Source organism: Antedon bifida, chromosome 6 (genome assembly GCF_963402885.1).
Source record: "Antedon bifida chromosome 6, ecAntBifi1.1, whole genome shotgun sequence".
NCBI lineage: Eukaryota > Metazoa > Echinodermata > Crinoidea > Comatulida > Antedonidae > Antedon > Antedon bifida.
This window is the reverse complement of record NC_136231.1, coordinates 7904466-7922861: the sequence shown is the minus strand read 5'-3', so window position 1 is coordinate 7922861 and position 18396 is coordinate 7904466.

Genomic DNA, 18396 nt, shown 5'->3' with positions numbered 1-18396 from the left:
AGGTTCTTTGAAAAGTTTCCACAATAAGGAGTCGGTTTTATGTGCATCATGTCAATAACCTATAACGTGAGCTACGGTATTCATTGTTATTATTAACATCTAAATATCTATATCTCCATATGACCTTTCATCATTCACCAAATGCCATTATTTGTACCCTTACTCATAAACATTCATTATTTGTATATTATTGGTGCGTAAAAAGTATAAAAACATGGAATGGATTTTTTGACAACTTTAGAAACTGTCAATTCGAGTACGCATTCAGTTGTAAGCTGTAATTAATAATTATGGTATTGTACAAGACAGTAAGTGATATTTTATAGGTGATATTGTATTTGAAGTTCTGAACAAATATTCAGCGCCACAAATATGTGGATATACTATTTGGTAACAGTGCTCAACAAATAATAATAAAAAGCATTTTTTTGTAATACATTTACAGTAGGTCTACAATTGTCTCCATCTTACTGATACGAGACATTAAAGGCGATTATATTATGACCATAACATAATATGTGTGTTATAAGGTAACATGTTATACAAACTTTGAAACTTGGCTAAAGAATACTATACCAGGATGTATTGGACCAATTGAACTAACATGTTGTTTAGGTATGATATAATTGATCTAGGCCTACAGAAATGTTATGAACAATGGCATGCAAATATGTAGATATTACCGAAAGAAAAACACGAAAATAAATGTAAAATTTGGTGCACCAAACATTCTCTGAAAATTATTGTTACAAACTGCCTTCCCACTAAACTGATATATTTATAAAGTTTAACAATACCATAAGTTGGTTGTAGTTATAGTAGCCTCACCGTCCGCTAGCAAATTTAAAAACTTTTAAAAATGTGATGGCTGTTTCCAGTTAGTCATAGAAAAGCAGCAAAAAAAGAAGCAACACCATTATTATTATCAACATCTTTTTATTTCAAAAAGTTTTAATCTTTGGTTGTACAAATTAATTTAGTTTAAATTATTCAAATTAACATTGAGGTATTATTAGATCGAACAATTTACAATACAACATTTTAAAATGTAGTTTAAATTATTCAAATTAACAATTTACAATACAAAATACCGTAATGTATCTATACTTCTTTATTATTATAGGGCTTTCGCCACAGAAAAACTATCCAGCTAATAATTACATAAATTATATATCATGAAATATGGATCAGCTAGTATAAATAGCTTAAAAGCGTAGTATCGGACATTTTAATATCCATTGTTGAAATTTACTATGCCACCGGCATACATATTTGAGACAATTAATTACATCTAGGTACGTTTGATGGATAGTCACATCTTACAGGTGTTACTTCACCATTGAAGAAAAGTCCAGGCTGACATGTTTTAGGGTATGTTGTACCTTGGTAACATTGGTAAAATATATTACAGTCTGTTGGATGGTAGTGATATCCATTAGTCTTGTCGAAACAAAATTGATCTAGGCCTAAAGGTAAACAGAATTGGAAGATAGGAGTAGATCATTTGATATGTACAAGAGAGAAAAAAGATTATTTGTGTAAGAAAAGTGTAGGTAATTGAAGGATTAATAATTTATGTTTGGTCCTGCTAGGCTAAATGGGGGATGAATTACGATTATGGATTTCGCAAATTTACAGATTCAAATTTCTCTTTTAAATGTATTAATTGCTCTGAGTACATTAGATGATTAAACAATACCAAGACATAAAATTCCTTACATTTTATAATTAGGCTCTTTAGAACAAAAAATCATTTATATCAAGCAGAAATCATTAATAAAAATGAGATTAATATGTCATAATTACAATATTATAGCATGAACAACAAAATGATTGCGGAATATTTGATACAGTATATGGTAATATGCTGTTATTTTACTCAGCAAATTTGCATAGATTAAGACCTTCATTTTTTGTGTTTCAAGGGACAATACATCTTTAAGTGTGAAGAATGATTCTATTAACTAGAGGGTGAGCTCGCTTCGCTCGCTCCCCCTCTAGGAAGTGTAGACGATGGTTCTCGGAATGATAATGTTCTTCTTTTACGTTTTCTGTCGGTTACCATTATTGAAAATGCTTGACATTCGTAAAACTAAACTATTCTGTTTCACAGTGTCTTAGATGATTAATACAATTTTAAAGTATAGTCTTTATTATTTGATAGGGCCCTTATAGGGCGGAGGTGGGGAGGCGGAGTTCATTTGACTAGAGGGAGGGGCTTATTCGAGGGATATATGTTATTTTTTTTAGTTTTAATAATATGGTAACATTTATAATCAAATGAAATCCTCTATCTAATAGATATGAAAAGTGGTAAAAAAGAATAACAAATGCTTGGTAAATTGTAGATAACAGTGCGATAAATTCTACTACAAATAGTATAATTGTGTTATAATAAATGTGGATGGGATGGACGTTTATTAGATAGTTGGGTTGGTGGGGGGGGGGAGGGGGTTGGAGGTTGGGGAGGGGATTGGTGATTATTATTCAAAGTGATGTTTTATTGGAGAGGCGTTTATTCAAATAAATATCATCCTAATAAGTATTAATACATTATTTAATTTAAACATCTTTTGAAACTAACTGCCGTGACAGAGTGGGCCATTTCGGCCCAAGAAAGAAGACATTACGGCTTGCAACATGGGCAGACATCTCGGTCCTAACAGGACTCAGATAGCCTACAGATTCCTGCCAGCTTACTTAATAAAACTCAGCTATCGGGATTTCACTCGATTAATGTCTTATCATCAAATCTCCCTATGTAATTTTATAATACTATTCCCCACAATATATTCCGATTCTTTATGGCGTATATTTAATTTGATCTTTATTAATTTGCAGTATAATTTTTATTTTTTAACTACTGTACCTTTCACACGCGCGGTCCGTTCATAAAATAAACAAAAAACTAAAATGGCTATGACTAATGGCCAACTTAAGCTCCAGTCCTACTATAGTATCTGTTTTTTTCTTCCGTCTTCCAAAGGGACACTGTATTGATTGATGGAAAGTGCCTGTTTCCAGTCACCTTTAGGGTCAAATCTATTATTTTAACTGCTCCCTTGTGTATAAAAGAGAGAAAATAGTTGAAACCAAGTTGCTGCAAGGTGAACTTATCATAAACCCGGAAATAACTTGACCGCCAAGAATTGAAATTGAGTAGAAAATCTACTGTTGAAATCATAAATGTTGTTAAAAAACTCTTTATAATATCTTGCTAAGATAGAAATATGGAAAAATAGCGTCGAACTGCACATTAATGTTATCAAATCTACGTTTCGCGGTACATCTGAGATAGATAAGGTAGGTATCCAAGGCGGAGATTTGTACCGAAGTTTTTGCATTGTGCTCGCCTATGTTAGAATTAACCATAATTTATATATAGATGGTATTATTAGGTCTATGCATATTACTTGCGTTATTTGCGTCAATAAATATGTTTATTAGGCCTACAGTAGGTAAAAGGTAATTATACAATAAGGTAGACTAAACAGCATCAGGCTCTTTGGTAAGAATTCGTCTTCAAAATATGTGTTGAAGTAAATGACCAACTATCTGGGTACAATATGGGTTTCCAGGTAAAAGATTACGACAAAATCACGGAAAAATCTTCATACCAATACATAGATATAATGAATAGTAATGAATAGTTATTTGGAAACTTTCCAACAATTTTTATACAATATATGTCATGTCAATACCTTATCGTGTGATATTATGATTAGCATTATTTTGCTTACAATATTAGTACCGGTAAGTACCAAACATGAACATATCTTCTATGTTAAATCAAGAGAATAACAGGAAAGATTTGTGCGAAACGAGAGTATCGGCTCCTTATATAACTATGATTTGTCTTTTAGTAAAAGTGAATGGCCTCTTATTATGTTTCCAGGTAAAGGAGTACAAACAAAATATATGGAAAACTAATAATTACCGTATGATACCTAAATATGACAGCAATGCGACAAAAGAAGAATAGATTCTATATTATTATCAAATATCTCACAAATACATTGATAGGTAAAAGGTTATTGTACAATAAGATAGGAAGAATAACAGCATTAGACTCTTTTGTAAGAATCCGTTTTCTGAAGTGAATAACCACCTATGTCACTATGAGAAAAAAACACAGACATAATACAAACTAGAATTTAATTCGTCACTTTGACGAATTATAGGTGATCATTTTACTGAAATTATTTTTTTTTAAACATGCACACTACGTTAACATACGATCGGAAAATGTTGATGTATGCCATCCTATTATAGTGCTGAGTTGTGCCTATATGCCATATGTACAGTATATACTGTATATCTATATACAGTGTAGCATAGGTGAAATTACGGGACACACATCATGTTCTAATTTTTTGGAATGATGGCGTTATCAAACAAAACTTTAAGATGACAATTTCGAAAGATAATTAATTGAGCAAAAAAATATAAGATTTGGAAACAAATTTGGCACGTAGAAGCGCAATGCGCGCTCTTTGAAATTTGTATAACTTTGACTAAAGAAATTTAAAAACTACTTTTTAACTTCAACTGGCCATATGATAACATCACAACATCTGATTGGCTTATTTTTTATATGAATTCATATCTAAATTTCATCAGCTTTCATAACAAATTATAATCATCATGGTCACCTTTAACTCTGAAGAGCTGTGAGATGTTCAAATATACGCTGAAGGTGAAATTACACGACCTACGTTATTCAAGTTTTTACGCGTGATGACGTGATTAAAATTAAAATGTTGACAACTCATGAGAAAGATAATTAATTGAGCAATCATATACTAAAATTTGATCGAAAATCGGGCACAAAATAACCGAGATGCGCACTTTTGAATGTGATAATCTATGGCGAAAGAGAAAAAAACCTAATTTTTAAATTCAAGTGGCCATTTGATGATGCCACAACATTTTGTACGTGAAATGTGTACATGAATTCATATCTACAACTCAATGGCTTCCAGAATAAGTTAAAAAAACTGGGTGTCATCTTGCATTCTGAAGAGCTATTTTCATTTTAAAAAGGCTTATTTTTCACCATTTTCAGCACTTTGATGCAATTAATGTGCGCATTTTGTCATTTTTAACCTGCTCGTATAGCGTTATTTTAAGTCGGAACGGACTCAAATTTGGTGAATGTACTACGGATGGTGAGTAGAATGCGATTTGTACAAAAAAATCGTATTTTTTACGCTTTTTAAGTATTGCGCGCGCAAAAACGTGTTTTTGCGCAGTAATTTTTTGAAACACGCAAATGGCCTAATTCATGCTCTAATTTGATCAAAACTTAATTTTGAGCTTTTTAAATTTTTAACGCGTGATTTCACGCGCATGACCTTGAAACACGCAAGTTTTTATTTGCTTATATTTTTACCCTTGACCTGAAGTTTACGTGTAGTGAATTTCATTGATATGTGATAATGAATTATGGAGATATAATTGATAGTGTGATTTCACAAAATCGCGTATTAATGACGTCACGGTTGAGTGATCACACTGAAAAGCTTATTATGGTTAAGTTAAAGTATTTGAAAGACATTGTACAATTTTTGTGATCATTGCTATTCTACTTTTTGAGATAATTGTTACACAAAAGTGTACAGAAAGAAGAATAACTAGAATTTAATTCGTCACTTTGACGAATTATAGGTGATCATTTTTATAATTTTATTTACATTAATATTTTTTAAACATGCACGTATGTTAACATACAATCGGAAAATGTTGATGTATGCCATCCTATTATACGGTTATACTAATAGTGCTGTGCCTATTATATGCCATATACATTATGTACAGAATATACTGTATATCTATATACAGTGTAGCATTGGTGAAATTACGGACACACATCATGTTCTAATTTTTCGGCACTGATGACATCAAAATGAACTTGTGGATAACAATATCGAAAGATAATTAATTGAGCAATAAAATATAACAATTGGAAGAAAATTTGGCACGTAGAAGGGCGGTGCGCGCACTTTAAAAATTGTATAACTTTGACGAAAGAGATGAAAAAACTACTTTTTAACTTCAACTGGCCATATGATAACGTCACAACATCCGATAGGCTTAATTTTTATAATAATTCATATCTAAATTTCACCAGCTCTCATAATAAGTTATAAACATCAAGGTCAACTTTAATTCAGAAGAGCCGTAAGTTATTCAAGTATACCTTGTAGGTGAAATTACGTAACCACCGTTATTTAAATTTTAAGACGTGATGACATCATCCAAATGAAAATATTGGCAACTCATAAGTAACATAATTGTTTGAGGTAGAATATATTAAAAATTTAAAGAAAATCGATCACAGATAAGCGAGTTGCGCTCTGTTGAATATGGTGGTCCATTACAAAAGGGGAAAAAACCCTATTTTAAAAATTCATGTGGCCAAATGATGACATCATACCATTTTGTACGTCTAATGTGTATATACATTTATATCTACAACTCATTGGCTTCCAGAATAAGTTAAAAAAATTGGGGGTCATCGTGCATTCTGAAGAGTTATATTAATTTTAAAAAGGCCTTATTTTTTACTATTTTTAGCACTTTTGTACAATTAATGTGCGCATTTTGTCATTTTTAACCTGCTCGTATAGCGTTATTTTAAGTCGGAACAGACTCAAATTTGGTGAATGTACTAAGGATGGTGAGTAGAATACGATTTGTAAAAAAAATTCATATTTTTTACGCATTTTAAGAATTGCGCACGCAAAAACGCATTTTTGCGCAGTAATTTTTTGAAACACGCAAATGGCCTAACTCATGCTCTAAATTGATCAAAACTTAATTTGGAGCTTTTTAAATTTTTAACGCGCAATTTCACGTGCATGACCTTGAAAAATGTAAGTTTTTATTTGTTAATATTTTTACCCTTCACCTGAAGTTTACATATAGTGAATTTTATTGATATGTGATAAAGAGTTATGGAGATATGATTGATAGTGTGATTTCACAAAATCGCGTATTAATGACGTCACGGTTGAGTGATCACGCTGAAAAGCTTATTATGGCTAAGTTAAAGTATTTGAAAGACATTGTGAAATTTTTGTGATCATTGTTATTCAACTTTTTGAGATAATTGCTAAACAAAAGTGTACAGAAAGAAGAATAACTAGAATTTAATTCGTCACTTTAACGAATTATAGGTGATCATTTTTATAATTTTATTGACATTAATATTTTTTAAACATGCACGTATGTTAAAATACAATCAGAAAATGTTGATGTATGCCATCCTATTATACGGTTATACTATAGTGCTGTGCCTATATGCCATATACATTATGTACAGTATATACTGTATATCTATATACAGTGTAGCATTGGTGAAATTACGTACACACATCATGTTCTAATTTTTTGGCACTGATGACATTATCAAAATAAACTTGTGGATAACAATATCGAAAGATAATGAATTGAGCAATAAAATATAACAATTGGAAGAAAATTTGGCACGTAGAAGGGCGGCGCGCGCTCTTTAAAAATTGTATAACTTTGACGAAAGAGATGAAAAAACTACTTTTTAACTTTAACTGGCCATATGATAACGTCACAACATCCGATAGGCTTAATTTTTATAATAATTCATATCTACATTTCACCAGCTCTCATAAAAAGTTATAAACATCAAGGTCAACTTTAATTCAGAAGAGCTGTAAGGTATTCAAGTATACCTTGTAGGTGAAATTACGTAACCATCATTATTTAAATTTTAAGACGTGATGACATCATCCAAATGAAAATATTGGCAACTCATAAGTAACATAATTGGTTGAGGTAGAATATATTAAAAATTTAGAGAAAATCGATCACAGATAAGCGAGTTGCGCTCTGTTGAATATGGTGGTCCATTACAAAAGGGGAAAAAACCCTATTTTAAAAATTCATGTGGCCAAATGATGACGTCATACCATTTTGTACGTCTAATGTGTATATACATTTATATCTGCAACTCATTGGCTTCCAGAATAAGTTAAAAAAATTGGGGGTCATCGTGCATTCTGAAGAGTTATATTAATTTTAAAAAGGCCTTATTTTTTACTATTTTTAGCACTTTTGTACAATTAATGTGCGCATTTTGTCATTTTTAACCTGCACGTATAGCGTTATTTTAAGTCGGAACAGACTCAAATTTGGTGAATGTACTAAGGATGGTGAGTAGAATACGATTTGTAAAAAAAATTCATATTTTTTACGCATTTTAAGAATTGCGCACGCAAAAACGCATTTTTGCGCAGTAATTTTTTGAAACACGCAAATGGCCTAACTCATGCTCTAAATTGATCAAAACTTAATTTGGAGCTTTTTAAATTTTTAACGCGCAATTTCACGTGCATGACCTTGAAAAATGTAAGTTTTTATTTGGTAATATTTTTATCCTTCACCTGAAGTTTACGTATAGTGAATTTTATTGATATGTGATAAAGAGTTATGGAGATATGATTGATAGTGTGATTTCACAAAATCGCGTATTAATGACGTCACGGTTGAGTGATCACGCTGAAAAGCTTATTATGGCTAAGTTAAAGTATTTGAAGGACATTGTGAAATTTTTGTGATCATTGTTATTCAACTTTTTGAGATAATTGTTAAACAAAAAGTGTACAGAAAGAAGAATAATAATAACTAGAATTTAATTCGTCACTTTGACGAATTATAGGTGATCATTTTTATAATTTTATTGACATTCATATTTTTTAAACATGCACGTATGTTAAAATACAATCAGAAAATGTTGATGTATGCCATCCTATTATACGGTTATACTATAGTGCTGTGCCTATTATATGCCATATACATTATGTACAGTATATACTGTATATCTATATACAGTGTAGCATTGGTGAAATTACGGACACACATCATGTTCTAATTTTTTGGCACTGATGACATTATCAAAATAAACTTGTGGATAACAATATCGAAAGATAATGAATTGAGCAATAAAATATAACAATTGGAAGAAAATTTGGCACGTAGAAGGGCGGTGCGCGCTCTTTAAAAATTGTATAACTTTGACGAAAGAGATGAAAAAACTACTTTTTAACTTTAACTGGCCATATGATAACGTCACAACATCCGATAGGCTTAATTTTTATAATAATTCATATCTACATTTCACCAGCTCTCATAAAAAGTTATAAGCATCAAGGTCAACTTTAATTCAGAAGAGCTGTAAGGTATTCAAGTATACCTTGTAGGTGAAATTACGTAACCATCCTTATTTAAATTTTAAGACGTGATGACATCATCCAAATGAAAATATTGGCAACTCATAAGTAACATAATTGGTTGAGGTAGAATATATTAAAAATTTAGAGAAAATCGATCACAGATAAGCGAGTTGCGCTCTGTTGAATATGGTGGTCCATTACAAAAGGGGAAAAAACCCTATTTTAAAAATTCATGTGGCCAAATGATGACGTCATACCATTTTGTACGTCTAATGTGTATATACATTTATATCTGCAACTCATTGGCTTCCAGAATAAGTTAAAAAAATTGGGGGTCATCGTGCATTCTGAAGAGTTATATTAATTTTAAAAAGGCCTTATTTTTTACTATTTTTAGCACTTTTGTACAATTAATGTGCGCATTTTGTCATTTTTAACCTGCTCGTATAGCGTTATTTTAAGTCGGAACAGACTCAAATTTGGTGAATGTACTAAGGATGGTGAGTAGAATACGATTTGTAAAAAAAATTCATATTTTTTACACATTTTAAGAATTGCGCACGCAAAAACGCATTTTTGCGCAGTAATTTTTTGAAACACGCAAATGGCCTAACTCATGCTCTAAATTGATCAAAACTTAATTTGGAGCTTTTTAAATTTTTAACGCGCAATTTCACGTGCATGACCTTGAAAAATGTAAGTTTTTATTTGGTAATATTTTTATCCTTCACCTGAAGTTTACGTATAGTGAATTTTATTGATATGTGATAAAGAGTTATGGAGATATGATTGATAGTGTGATTTCACAAAATCGCGTATTATTGACGTCACGGTTGAGTGATCACGCTGAAAAGCTTATTATGGCTAAGTTAAAGTATTTGAAAGACATTGTGAAATTTTTGTGATCATTGTTATTCAACTTTTTGAGATAATTGCTAAACAAAAGTGTACAGAAAGAAGAAGAAGAATAATAATAACAATAAAGATTTCATACAATAACAATAGGTGATCATTTTATTCTAAATGATCACCTAATAACAACTAGAATTTAATTCGTCACTTTGACGAATTATAGGTGATCATTTTTATAATTTTATTGACATTAATATTTTTTAAACATGCACGTATTTTAAAATACAATCAGAAAATGTTGATGTATGCCATCCTATTATACGGTTATACTATAGTGCTGTGCCTATTATATGCCATATACATTATGTACAGTATATACTGTATATCTATATACTGTGTAGCATTGGTGAAATCACGGGACACATATCATGTTCTAATTTTTTGGTATGATGGAATTATCAAAATAAATTCGAAGATGGCAATTTCGAAAGAACATGAATTGAGCAAATAAATATAAGAATTGGAAGAGAATTTGGCACGTAGAAGCGCTGTGCGCGCTCTTTAAAAATTGTATAACTTTGACGAAAGAGATGAAAAAACTACTTTTTAACTTCAACTGGCCATATGATAACGTCACAACATCCGATAGGCTTAATTTTTATAATAATTCATATCTAAATTTCACCAGCTCTCATAATAAGTTATAAACATCAAGGTCAACTTTAATTCAGAAGAGCTGTAAGGTATTCAAGTATACCTTGTAGGTGAAATTACGTAACCACCGTTATTTAAATTTTAAGACGTGATGACATCATCCAAATGAAAATATTGGCAACTCCTAAGTAACATAATTGGTTGAGGTAGAATATATTAAAAATTTAAAGAAAATCGATCACAGATAAGCGAGTTGCGCTCTGTTGAATATGGTGGTCCATTACAAAAGGGGAAAAAACGTTATTTTAAAAATTAATGTGGCCAAATGATGACGTCATACCATTTTGTACGTCTAATGTGTATATACATTTATATCTACAACTCATTGGCTTCCAGAATAAGTTAAACAAATTGGGGGTCATCGTGCATTCTGAAGAGTTATTTTCATTTTAAAAAAGACATATTTTTTACCATTTTTAGCACTTTTGTGAAATTAATGTGCGCATTTTGTCTTTTTTAACGTGCTCGTATACCGTTATTTTAAGTCGGAATGGACTCAAGATCGGTGAATGTACTAAGAATTGTGAGTAGAATGTGATTTATACATCAAATTTCATTTTTTACGCCTTCTAAGAATCGCGTACGCAAAAACGTGTTTTTGCGCAGTAATTTTTTGAAACACGCAAATGGCCTAATTCATGCTCTAAATTGATCAAAACTTAATTTTAAGCTTTTTAAAATCTTTGCGCGCGATTTCACGTGCATGACCTTGAGATGCGCAAGTTTTTATTTGTTAATATTTTTTACCTTAACCTGAAATTTACGTGTAGTGGATTTCATAAATATGTGATAATGAATTATGGACATATGATTGATAATGTGATTTCACAAAATGGCGTATACGTGACGTCACGGATGAGTGATCACGCTGAAAAGCTTATTATGGCTAAGTTAAAGTATTTGAAAGACATTGTGAAATTTTTGTGATCATTGTTATTCAACTTTTTGAGATAATTGTTAAACAAAAAGTGTACAGAAAGAAGAATAATAATAATATTTTGTACAATAACAATAGGTGATCATTTTATTCTAAATGATCACCTAATAATAAAGATTTTGTACAATAACAATAGGTGATCATTTTATTCTAAATGATCACCTAATAATAACAATAAAGATTTCATACAATAACAATAGGTGATCATTTTATTCTAAATGATCACCTAATAATAACAAAAACAACAATAAAGATTTTGTACAATAACAATAGGTGATCATTTTATTCTAAATGATCACCTAATAAAGATTTCATACAATAACAATAGGTGATCATTTTATTCTAAATGATCACCTAACTAGAATTTAATTCGTCACTTTGACGAATTATAGGTGATCATTTTTATAATTTTATTGACATTAATATTTTTTAAACATGCACGTATGTTAACATACAATCGGAAAATGTTGATGTATGCCACCCTATTATACGCTATAGTGCTGAGTTGTGCCTATTATATGCCATATACATAATGTACAGTATACACTGTATATCTATATACAGTGTAGCATTGGTGAAATTACGGACACGCATCATGTTCTAATTTGTTGGCACTGATGACATTATCCAAATGAACTTGTGGATAACAATATCGAAAGATAATGAATTGAGCAATAAAATATAACAATTGGAAGAAAATTTGGCACGTAGAAGCGTGGTGCGCGCTCTTTAAAATTTGTATAACTTTGACGAAAGAGATGAAAAAATTGCTTTTTAACTTCAACTGGCCATATGATAACGTCACAAGATTCGATAGGCTTAATTTTTATATAAATTCATATCTACATTTAACCAGCTCTCATAATAAGTTATAATCATCAAGGTCAACTTTAATTCAGAAGAGCTGTAAGGTATTCAAATATACGTTGTAGGTGAAATTACGTAACCACCGTTATTCAAATTTTAAGACGTGATGACGTCATCAAAATGAAAATTTTGGCAACTCATGAGTAGCATAATTGGTTGAGGTAGAATCAATTAAAAATTAAAAGAAAATCGATCACAGATAAGCGAGTTACGCTCTGTTGAATATGGTGGTCTATGACTAAAGGGGAAAAAACCCTATTTTAAAAATTCATGTGGCCAAATGATGACATCATACCATTTTGTACGTCTAATGTGTATATACATTCATATCTACAACTCATTGGCTTCCATAATAAGTTAAAAAAATTGGGGGTCACCTTCCATTCTGAAGAGTTATATTCATTTTAAAAAGGCCTTATTTTTTACCATTTTTAGCACTTTTGTACAATTAATGTGCGCATTTTGTCATTTTTAACGTGCTCGTATAGCATTGTTTTAAGTCGAAATGGACTCAAATTTGGTGAATGTACTAAGGAAGATGAGTAGAATGCAATTTGTACAAAAAATTGGTATTTTTTACGCTTTCTATGTACGCACGCGCAAAAACGTGTTTTTGCGCAGTAATTTTTTAAAACACGCAAATGGCCTAATTCATGCTCTAAATTGATCAAAACGTAATTTTGAGCTTTTCTAATTTTTAACGCGCGATTTCACGCACATGACCCAACGTGCACGTGCGTTTTTATTTGCTAATATTTTTACGCTTGGCCTGAACCTTACGTGTAGTGAATTTTATTAATATGTGATAATGAATTATGGAGATATGATTGATAATGTGATTTCACAAAATGGCGTATAAATGACGTCACGGGTGAGTGATCACGCTCAAAATCTTATTAGGACTAAGTTACAGTATTTGAAAGACATTGTGAAATTTTGGTAATCATTGACATTTAACTTTTTGAGATATTTGTTACACAAAAAGTGTACAGAAAGAAGAAAAATATTTTAATGCAAGTACAATAACAATAGGTGATCATTTTATTCTAAATGATCACCTAATAATAAAGATTTAACACAATAACAATAGGTGATCATTTTATTCTAAATGATCACCTAATAAATGAATAGTAAGAATAGTCATATTTGGATCTTTTAAAACTTTCCAATAAAATGGACATAATAGGATTAAATGCTCAATACCAAGATGAGTCATTTGCAACTTTAAGCACGATACCATATTGAATATGTAAAGTCAACGACCTATGATGTGAACAATTATATTATTATTATCATTTTATTGAATATGTTAATAATAATGGGTAGCCTAAAATGTACTACAATAATGGTAGGCCTATAATAAAAAAAAATGTAACATACTGTACCTCTTATTTAAATTTAGTTTATGTTCTATTCTTGTTTAATTGATTGCATGTTTTATTTCTTCTTCTAAATTAATTGTCGTATATATTGTTTTGTCTTGGTATCAATTATTTTCACAGATGGCAATATGTTTTTCATATACTTCCTTGGTAGAGCTCTCGGGAAGTAAAAACATTTTATGTATTTTATGATGACTAGCTGTAAGCAACATTTTTGCATGCTACTTGCTAAATAGTGTATTACTTGAACCAAGTATACACTTTTGAATGTAGAGGAAGGTTCAATAAGTTTAACACAAAAAATGAAACCGAAAGACTTATTTGAATAAATGGAAATAATCATCAATATATTTTTTAGGTTCTTTGAAAAGTTTCCACAATAAGGAGTCGGTTTTATGTGCATCATGTCAATAACCTATAACGTGAGCTACGGTATTCATTATTGTTATTAGGTGATCATTTAGAATAAAATGATCACCTATTGTTATTGTATGAAATCTTTATTTATTTTTTTTTTTATTTTTTTTTTTATTCTTTCTGTACACTTTTTGTGTAACAAATATCTCAAAAAGTTAAATGTCAATGATTACCAAAATTTCACAATGTCTTTCAAATACTGTAACTTAGTCATAATAAGCTTTTCAGCGTGATCACTCAACCGTGACGTCATTTATACGCCATTTTGTGAAATCACATTATGAATCATATCTCCATAATTCATTATCACATATTAATGAAATTTACTACACGTAAACTTCAGGTAAAGGTAAAAATATTAGCAAATAAAAACTTGCGCGTTTCAAGGTCATTCGCGTGAAATCGCGCGTTAAAAATTTAAAACGCTCAAAATTACGTTTTGATCAATTTAGAGCATAAATTAGGCCATTTGCGTGTTTTAAAAAATCACTGCGCAAAAACGTGTTTTTGCGCGTGCGTACATAGAAAGCTTAAAAAATACCAATTTTTTGTACAAATTGCATCCTAGACATCTTACTTAGTACATTCACTAAATTTGAGTCCATTCCGACTTAAAATAACGCTATACGAGCACGTTAAAAATGACAAAATGCGCACATTAATTGTACAAAAGTGCTAAAAATGGTAAAAAATAAGGCCTTTTTAAAATGAATATAACTCTTCAGAATGGAAGATGACCCCCATTTTTTTTAACTTATTATGGAAGTTAATGAGTTGTAGATATAAATGTATATACCCATTAGACGTACAAAATGGTATGACGTCATCATTTGGCCACATGAATTTTTAAAATAGGGTTTTTTCCCATTTTGTCATAGACCACCATATTCAACAGAGCGTAACTCGCTTATCTGTGCTCGATTTTTTTTAAATGTTTAATATATTCTACCTCAACCAATTATGTTACTTATGAGTTGCCAATATTTTCATTTTGATGACGTCATCACGTCTTAAAATTTGAATAACGATGGTTACGTAATTTCACATACAATGTATATTTGAATACCTTACAGCTCTTCTGAATTAATGTTGACCTTGATAATTATAACTTATTATGAGAGCTGGTTAAATGTAGATATGAATTCATATAAAAATTAAACATATCGAATCTTGTGACGTTATCCTATGGCCAGTTGAAGTTAAAAAGCAATTTTTTCATCTCTTTCGTCAAAGTTATACAAATTTTGAAGAACGCGCACAGCGCTTCTACGTGCCAAATTTTTTTCCAAATCTTATATTTTTTTGCTCAATTAATTATCTTTCGAAATTGTCATCTTAAAGTTTATTTTCATAATGTCATCAGTGCCAAAAAATTAGAACATGATGTGTGTCCGTAATTTCACTAATGCTACATTGTATAGATATACTGTACATAATGTATGGCATATAATATAGGCACAAATCAGCACTATAGCATATAATAAGATGGCATACATCAACATTTTCCGATTGTATGTTAACATACGTGCATGTTTAAAAAATATTAATGTCAATAAAATGATAAATATGATCACCTATAATTCGTCAAAGTGACGAATTAAATTCTAGTTAACATCTAAATATCTATATCTCCATATAACTTTTCATCATTCACCAAATGCCATTATTTGTACCATTTCTCATAAACATTCATTATTTGTATATTATTGGTGCGTAAAAAGTACTAAAACATGGAATGGATTTTTTGACAACTTTAGAAACTGTCAATTATAGTACGCATTCAGTTGTAAGCTGTAATTAATAATTATGGTATTGTACAAGACAGTAGGTGATATTTTATAGGTGATATTGTATGTGAAGTTCTGAACAAATATTCAGCGCCACAAATATGTGGATATACTATTCGGTAACAGTGCTCAAATAAAAAGTAATACAACCAACTGCGCCCCTGGTTACCAAGGATACACGTGTGACCAAAGTACGAACGCTGATTTTATTCACCCAAAATATTTTGTAATGTCGTAATCAGACATCATGTTTAATTTTGAATTAAAGTTATTTAGAATAAAGCCTTGTAAACATGTTTTGGTGCAACTGCGCCCCTGGTTACCAAGGATACACGTGTGACCAAGGTACGAACGCTGATTTCATTCACCCAAAATATTTTGTAATGTCGTAATCAGACATCATGTTTAATTTTGTTCTAAGCTGTTGCAGCCACTTTCTCTGTTACAAATATTCTGATATACATTATAAGCCTGGTTTTCAAGACAAGCATAATGAAAAGCTATCTGCTCGTCACACCAGTAATACATGTTGCAGTTTCTTGGATCTGCGTATGCTCCATCATCTTTATCCCAGCAAAATGGATCGAAATTAATTTGTGGTTCTGCACATCCGGGTACATTGGAATGATGGTCACATTTTTCGACTACTTCGTTATATACTAAACCAGTTGGACAACTGTGGTGACACGTTTTGCCATTTGAACATTGGTAGAACTTTTCACAGTTTGATGGATCCTTGTATAAGCCGACAGCACTCTTTGTAGAACAGAAGTCTCCAACTTGAGCAGCCTGGGCGCACTTGTAAGTTCCAGGACCAGTCGTAAGACATACTCCATCATGTTGACATGGTATGTTATCACATTCATTTACAGCTAAAATAAAAACAATTATATACAATTCGTTACTTTGTATAGTGACTTTTATAGTGATATTAGTAAATTTTAAATTTTTTTATGAATGTTTTAAATCTACTGATCTAAAAAAAACAGGATCATATTTAAAACAAGTGCAATATCTATACCTGATATGTTTTATCTTGTATAAATACGTTTTTAAATAAATACAATTTAAAAAGTTTCCCCAATTAAATTAGGGAATATATAGGCAACCTAAGGTAATATTTATTTTAAAAATGTGTGTAACTATTGAATAACTTTTTTCTTCTTAATTTCCATTAACTTATCCTATTTTGTGATTTTTGTATTTTGTACGTTTGGTTTATCTTGTGTTTACGTAATGTCCTTGTGTCAGCATATGACGTGTTATACTATAAGAATTGCTATTAAATGATAATACATAGGCCTAATGCTGTGTTTGTTTAAACAACTCACAGATTTCACAATTTGGTCCTTCGTATCCAGGGAAACAGATGCATGAGTAATCAATTTATTCGAATTTTCGCTTGTGATTGGTCAACTCGCTTGCGTTGCGTTTACGTCCTTGCGTTGCGTCCTAGTGGGAACCAAGCTTAATGTCTGCTTGCGCTTGCAAACTAAAGTCTGCTTGTGTAGACTATGGTTTAGATTCAGGAACAATATACAGTCACCGTTATGAAGAAGTTTTTCAAAGGATTGTTCACAGTTGTATAGGTATAATACAAAATGATGGTTCTTAATCCTCAATTAAAGATAGTATATATTTTACAAGGCTTTATTCTAAATAACTTTAATTCAAAATTAAATATGATGTCTGATTACGACATTACAAAATATTTTGGGTGAATGAAATATATAATAACATGATTATAATTTATTACATTATTACATAATCATCATAATATGCGAATTAAAATTACTCTCCAATCGTTACGATAGTAAAACAAAACTGAAATGATAACAGTTATCTTGGAATTTTAGTTGTTATTTGCTATTTGATTTTTAATTATGATAGATTTATTGAAAGAAAATGCCAATATTTATAAATCAAAGATAAACATTTACATATGTATGCATTTTACCACTTATTATCCTGTCGACAGATATTTCCTGCATAGCCTATTGAACAGATACACTGAAAGCTGTCATCAACACAAAATCCACCAGAACTTTTAAATAGGCTACCTAGGCAAACTTCGATTCCATTGTAATCTCTGTAATTTGTCTTTTAAATTATGTTTTTGTATCTATATATAAATTTACGTAAATCGCGCGTTACTTCTAGAATGTTTACTCAATGGTATATAAAGTTGGTTCGTACTTTCGGTACTGATTTTAACCACATGATGTAACCCT